The 7,994-nt window shown below is 41.9% G+C and overlaps 1 pseudogene across 1 annotated transcript; it reads left to right on the forward strand.

Moving 5' to 3' along the window:
- The first annotated feature begins 3,688 nt into the window (after positions 1–3,688).
- On the forward strand, positions 3,689–4,919 carry LOC309866038 (glyceraldehyde-3-phosphate dehydrogenase pseudogene; annotated as a pseudogene). Its single transcript has one exon. The product of its transcript is annotated as a glyceraldehyde-3-phosphate dehydrogenase pseudogene (transcript).
- Positions 4,920–7,994: the final 3,075 nt, after the last annotated feature.

A 7,994-nucleotide genomic window follows, 5' to 3' on the forward strand; every position in this document is an offset into this window, starting at 1 on the left:
TTATTAGGGAAAGAACTCATCTCCTTGTTTGAGGCAGGGATGGCAAATACAAAAGCTGTTAAGTGAAAGCTAAAGCATCCTTCCAGGGACTGTGTCTGTCTGGAGCAAGAAGCATGGATGAGGCTAGCACAGACTCCAGAGAGATAGGGAGATGGGTTCATAGAATCTGAAATCCGGATAGTCTCTGAAACACTTGCAGTGGAAAACCCAGTGAAAGACTTTATCTCCCCCCACATAGAGGGGAGAACTGTGTTTTCTGGGGGTAAAAATGGAAGGTGACCACTGCCAGCTGACAATTTTGGGGACCTCCAGACTACATGCTTCTTTATCCAGCTCAGACATGCCCCTTTCAAACTGCTGCCTGTATCCTCTCCTAAGATTTCTGGCCCTCATGCCCTTGATTTTCCTATCACATCTGTCCAACAAAACTAGGATCTCTAGAGTGGTGGCAAGTGAGTGAAAGTTTCAGATGACTCCTGCCCTGATATCCTGCCCTGATATCAATTTTCACGTTCATTTCTTTTTTTTTTTTTTAAGATTTTATTTATTTATTTATTTTACAGAGAGAGAGATCACAGTACGTAGAGAGGCAGGCAGAGAGGTGGGGGGGGGGGGGGGAAGCAGGATCCCTGCCAAGCAGAGAGACCGATGCAGGACTCGATCCCAGGACCCTGAGATCATGACCTGAGCCAAAGGTAGAGGCCTAACCCACTGAACCACCCAGGTGCCCAATGTTCATTTCTAAGATAAAAATTCTACCTAAACACTTGAAAGTAATGAAAAATATTACTGTGAAAGCAGATATTACAACTCACACCACAGCAATACAAAGGGTCAGGGACTACTATGAAAAATTACACACCAGCAAACAACAACCTGGAAGAAACGGATAAATGCCTAGGAACACACAACCTAGTAAGACTGAATCTTGAAGAAACAGAAAATCTGAACGGATCAATTATTAGTAAGGAGATTAAATCAGTAATCAAAAATTTCCTAACAAAATTCAGGATCTGATGGTTTCAATGGTGAATTCTACTAAAAATCAAAGAAGAATCAATAGCAATCCTCCTCAAATTCTTACAAATTATTTTTCAAGGTCTCCTACCCTGATACTAAGACCAGGCAAATTCACTACAAGAAAAGAAAAATTACAGGCTAATATTCCTGATGAACATAGATGCAAAAATCCTCAACAAAATATTAGCAAACCAAATTCAACAATACTACAGAAAGGTCATACACCATGATCAAGTGGGATTTATTCCACAGAGGCAAAGATAATTCAACATTCTCAACCATGTGATACATCATAAGAACAAAAGAAAAGATAAAAATCATATGATCATCTCAGATGTAGAAAAAGTATCTGTCAAAATTCAACAGCCACTTCCAATAACAGCTTCCAGCAAAGTGAGCACAAAAGAAACATACATCAACATAATAATAATCAAATATGACACATCCACAGCTAACACCATACTCAATGGTGAAGAGCTGAAAGCTTTTCTTCTAGAATGAGTAACAAGACTGGGATATCTACTCTCACCACTTTCATTCAATATAGTACTGGAAGCCCCATCCAGAGCAATTAGACAACAAAAAGAAACAAATATCATCCAAATTGGGAAAAAGGAATAAAACTATTTGCAGATGACATAAAACTACATATACAGAAAACCCTAAAGACTCCACCAAAAACCTGTTCAAATTAACAAATTCAATAAAGGTTCAGGATACTTTAAGAAGACAACCCCAACCCTCCTACACTGTTGGTGGGAATGCAAGCTGGTACAACCACTCTAGAAAACAGCATGGAGGTTCCTCAAAAAGTTGAAAATAGAGCTACCTTACAACCCAGCAATCCCACTACTGGTTATCTACCCTAATCATACAAACATAGTGATCTGAAGGGGCACTTGCACCCGAATGTTTATAGCAGCAAAGTCCACAATAGGCAAACTATGGAAAGAACCTAGATGTCCATCAACAGATGAATGGATAAAGAAGATGTGGTGTATACACACACACACACACACACACACACACACACACACACAGGAACACTATGCAGCCATCAAAAGAAATGAAATCTTGCCATTTGCAGTGATGTGGATGGAACTAGAGGGTATTACACTTAGCGAAATAAGTCAATCAGAGAAAGACAACTATCATATGATCTCCCTGATATGAGGAAATGGAGATGCAACACGTGGGGTTTGAAGGGTAGGAAAATAATAAATGGAACAAGATGGGATTGGGAGGGAGACGAACCATAAGAGACTCTTCATGTCACAAAACAAACTGGGGGCGGGGGGGTAGGGGGTAGGGAGAGGGTGGTGGGGTTATGGAAGTTAGGGAGGGTATGTGCTATGGTGAGTTCTGTGAAGTGTGTAAACCTGGCGATTCACAGACCTGTACCCCTGGGGCTAATAATACATTATATGTTTATAAAAAATTTTAAAAAAAATTTTTTAAAGACAACCCCATTTATACCTGCATACAAAAGAATAAAATACCTAGGAATATTTACCCAGGATGTGAAAGACCTATACACTGAAAAATATTAAAACATTGATGAAAAAATTGAGGAAGGCACAAGTAAGTAGAAAGATATTCCATGCTCAAGGACTGGGAAAATTAGAATTGTCCAAATTACCCAAGCAATCACAGATTTAAGCTATTCCATATCAAAATTCTAATGGCATCTTTCACAGGAATTCTAAAGTTTATGTAGAACCACAGATGATATCCCACATAACCCAAGAAATTTGGGGGGAAGAGAACAGTTAGAGTCATCATGAGCCCTGATTTCTAACTATATTATAAAACTACAGTAAGTAAAACAGTATGGTGTTGGCATAAAAAACAGGCACATAGATCACAATGGAACAGAATTCCATTCAGAACCCCAAAATAAACCCATATATAGAGAGTCAATTAATCTATGACAAGGAGCCAACAATATAGTATATGGAAAGGATGGTCTCTTCAACAAATTGATGTTGCTAAAACTGGACAGTCACATGCAAAATAATGAACCTGGAACACTACTTTATACCTTACAAAAATTAACTCAAAATGGACTAAAGACCTGAATGTAAAACCTGAGACCATAAAACTCCTGGAGGAAAACATAGCCAGTAAGCTCCTTGCCATAAGTCTTTGCAACGAATTTTTTGAACTTGACACCAAAAGCAAAAATAACAAAAGCAAAAGCACCTTAGTGGGACTACATCAAAATAAAAATCTTCTGCACAGCAAAGGAAACCCCTAGCTGAATGAAAAGGCAACATACTGAATGGAAGGAAATGTTTTCAAATTAACTATCTGAGATATACAGCCCCTAATAAGCGGTTAAGATCCAAAACATATTAAGAATTCCTACACAGCTCAGGGGGCCTGAGTAGCTCAGGCAGTTAAGCATCTGCTTTTGGCTGAGGTCATGATCCTGGGGTCCTGGGATTGAGCCTCAAGTTAGTCTCCCTGCTCAGTGGGGACCCTGTCTCTCCCTCTCTCCCTACCCCCCAACTCCTGTGATCTGTCTGTCAAATAAATAAAAACTACTTTTTTAAAAGGAATTCATACAACCAAATGGCAAGGAACAATCGGATTTAAAATGGGCAGAAAGGCTCTCTGCTCTTCCCCGTTCGACAGACAGCCACATCTTCAGGTGCAGTGCCAGCCACGTGCCCGAGACACAATGGTGAAGGTCAGAGTGAACAGATTTGGCCGTATTGGGTGCTGGTCACCAGGGCTGCTTTTAACTCGGGTAAAGTGGATACTGTTGCCATCAATGACCCTTTCATTGATCGCAACTACATGGTCTACATGTTCCTGTATGATTCTACCTATGCACGGTAAATTCCACGGCACAGTCAAGGCTGAGAATGGGAAGCTTGTCATCAATGGGAAGTCCATCTCCATCTTCCAGGAGCGAGATCCAGCCAACATCAAATGGGGCAATGCTGGTGCTGAGTATGTTGTAGAGTCCACTGGGGTCTTCACCACCATGGAGAAGGCTGGGGCTCACTTGAAGGGCGGGGCCAAGAGGGTCATCATCTCTGCTCCTTCTGCTGATGCCCCCATGTTCATGATGGGTGTGAATCATGAGAAATATGACAACCCCCTCAAGACTGTCAGCAATGCCTCCTGTACCACCAACCGCTTGGCTCCTCTGGCCAAGATCATCCATGACAACTTTGGCATTGTGGAGGGACTCATGACCACCGTCCATGCCATCACTGCCACCCAGAAGACTGTGGACAGCCCCTCTGGGAAGCTGTGGCGTGACGGATGAAGGGCTGCCCAGAACATCATCCCTGCTTCCACTGGTGCGGCCAAGGCTGTAGGCTGTAGGCAAGGTCATCTCTACCCCTCTGGGAAGCTCACTGGCATGGCCTTCCATGTCTCCACCCCCAACATGTCTGTCATGGATCTGACCTGCCACCTGGAGAAAGCTGCCAAATATGATGACATCAAGAAGGTAGTGAAGCAGGCATCAGAGGGCCCCCTTAAGGGCATCCTGGGGTACACTGAGAACCAGGTTGTCTCCTGCGACTTCAGCAGTGACACCCACTCCTCTACCTTCGATGCTGGAGCTGGCATTGCTCTCAATGACCACTTTGTCAAGCTCATTTCCTGCTATGACCATGAATTTGGCTACAGCAACCGGGTGGTGGACCTTATGGTCCACATGGCCTCCAAGGAATAAGAGCCTCCTGAACCACAAGCCCCAGCCAGAGCAAGAGGAAGAAAGAGGCCCTCAGCTGCTGGGGAATCCCTGACCCAGCTTATCCCCCCAAACACTGAGAATCTCCCAACCTCCACTATCTCCATCCCAGACCCCCTGAAGAAGGGGAGGGGCTTGGGGAGCCCTACCTTGTCACGTACCATCAATAAAGTATACTGTACCCAGCCAAAAATATAAATAAATAAATAAATAAATAAATAAATAAATAATAAAATAAAATGGGCAGAAAATCCAAGTAAATTTTTTTTTTTCCCAAAAAGACATACAGGTGACCAAAAAGTACATGAAAAGATGCTCGACATCACTCATCATCGGGGAAATTAATCTCAAAACCACAATGAGATTTCACCTCACACCTGTCAGAATAAATAAAATCAAAAAGATAAGAAATAAGTATTGACAAGGATGGGGAGAAAAGGGAAAGCTTGTGTACTGTTGGTGGGAATAGAACTTGGTTCTACCACTGTGGAAAACAGTATGGAGATTCCTCCAAAATTAAAAAGTATATCCAGGAATTTCACTTCTGGGTATTTCCAAAGAAAACAAAACAGCAATTCAGAAGGGTTTATGCATATCTATGTTCACTGCACCAGTATTAACAATAGCCCACATGTGGAAACAACTTAAGAGTCCATCAATGGATGAATGTATAAAGTGTGAGCTATATATATATATATATATATATATATATATATATATACATAATGGAATACTATTCAGCCTTAAAGGATAATAGGGGCGCCTGGGTGGCTCAGATGGTTAGGCGTCTGCCTTCGGTCCAGGTCATGGTCTCAGGTCCTGGGATGGAGCCCCGCATCAGGCTCTCTGCTCAGCAGGGAGTCAGCTTCCCCCCGTCTCTCTGCCTGCCTCTCTGCCTACTTGTGATCTCTCTCTCTCTCTCTCTCTGTCAAATAAATAAATAAAATCTTAAAGGATAATAGAATCTCGCTATTTGTGACAACACAGATTGACCTTAAATGCATTATGCTAAGTGAAAGGAGTCAGATAAAGATAAATACTATAATGTCTCTGTAACATGTGAAATCAAAACCAAATTCATAGATACAGAGAATAGACTGGTGGTTGCCAGAGGCAAGGAGTGGGGGGTGGGCAAAATGGGTAAAGGTGGTCAGCATGTACAAACATCCAGTTCTAAAATAAATCCTGGGATTTAATGTACAGCATGGGGACAAGAGTTAATAATACTGTCTTGTATTCTTCTTTTTTTTTTTTTTAAGATTTTATTTATTTGACAGACAGAGATCACAAGCAGAGAGACAGGCAGAGAGAGAGGGGGAAGCAGGCTCCCTGCTGAGCAGAGAGCCTGATACAGGGCTTGATCCCAGGACTTTGAGATCATGACCTGAGCCAAAGGCAGAGGCTTAACCCACTGAGCCACCCAGGTGCCCTGTCTTGTATTCTTGAAAGTTGCTAAGAGAGTCTTAAAAGTTATCAATCACAAGAAAAAAATTTTGTAACTGCGTGGTGATTGATGTCAATTAGACTTATTGCAGTGATAATTTTTCAACCTTATATATACTGAATCAATGTTGTATATATGCAACTAATTAATGTTATCTCAATTTTTTTTAAAGATTTTATTTATTTATTTGAAAGATAGAGATCACAAGTAGGCAGAGAAGCAGGCAGAGGGAGAGGAGGAAGCAGGCTCCCTGCTGAGCAGAGAGCCCGATGCGGGGCTCCATGCGGGGCTCGATCCCAGGACCCTGGGATCATGACCCAAGCCGAAGGCAGAGGCTTTAACCCACTGAGCCACCCAGGCGCCCCATGTTATCTCAATTTTTAGAAGATTTCTGTGTGTTGCCAGATCTTGTAGGAATGTCTATAAATATTCAGCTCAATAGTGCAAAATTAAGAAGGTGTACCTATAGCTGACCTAAGTTTGGAGGGAGGAAAATATTAAAACTGCTTGTCCTCCCTCTTCTTCCTCTTCAAAAAAAGCATATCCAGAAATATTAATAACCAAATAGTTGTTTCCTACTAAATCAAGTATGTTATAGCCAAACTTTGAAAGTTAAAATTTAATACACTATATGAAAAGATAATAAAAATAGACACTATTCTGCAAAGCAATTTTTACCAAATTAAGCTGATTTTTTTAAAAACTTAAAGGTTTATTTATTTTAGAGAAAGAAAGTGTACATGAATGGGAGAGGAAGAAGGAGAGAGAATGTCAAGCAAACTCTGTGCTGGGCTTGGAACCCCGTACAGGGCTTGATATCATGACCCTGAGATCACGATCTAGCTGAAATCAAGAGTTGGATGCTTAACTAACTGCACCACCCAGGAGCCCCCTAATTAAGCCATGTCACTGAGGATGTGCATGGCAGTGAGGTGGACAGACAGCAAGGCTAGGCCCTTGTTTTAGTTTCCTTTCCTACCTAGAAAACATCTGAGACCTGCTTGCAGGTGTTAGTCCAAACTTCAGTAGGTGCTGGTCAATCCCTGGGAGAAACAGGCCAGGAGACATAATTGTCCACTCAGTTTCTGCACCAACAGTCTCAAGGCCTGGTCCTGTTTTCTGCAATGATGATGACAGAAGTGCCCAGGCTGACCTGAGAGGGCTGCCTTCAGGAACCAGCAAGGACATATCTTTGCCCTCCCTGGTGTCTAAGCCAAGGATGGAGCACAGATCCAGCCATGTGAATGTGGGGTACCCAGGGAGTGGCAAGGGCACCATTATAGCTCTTGGACTTGATATGCACATCTGTCTACACTAACTTACTTTCCTCCCTCTGTCTGGCCTCCATCAACTGCCCTAATGCACACAAACTCCAACTTAAGGGATGGGAAAGGGAATCTACTTCAGGTGACCACATCTGCTCCTATACTTGGAAGAACTGGAAGAGGACAGCTCTGAGACCAAGCTGAGTTTGAGCTCAAGCAAGTGACAGAAGAAAGAAACATCCCTAGGCTGTCTGAGCTCCAGCTCTAGACTTGACCACCAAGGAGCTACTGTATGAACTTTGGGCAACAGCAAGAGACCAAGAAATGTGCTTAGCTGCTGTGTGTCTGTTTGGGAGGAAACCCCAAACGGCCTCCCATACATAAAAAAGAGAGGGTCTTCAAGGACTGTCCAGTTAATTACAAAGAAATTTCAATGAGAGGTTCTATAAGAAAAGAACAGAAAAAAATATTTTTAAATTAAATTACTTAAAATATTATATTTAATTAAAATAATTAATTAAAAATTTCTTCTAACAGAAGAAAAAAATAACAG

Source organism: Mustela nivalis (assembly GCF_964662115.1).
Source record: "Mustela nivalis genome assembly, chromosome: 6".
NCBI classification, from domain to species: Eukaryota; Metazoa; Chordata; class Mammalia; order Carnivora; family Mustelidae; genus Mustela; species Mustela nivalis.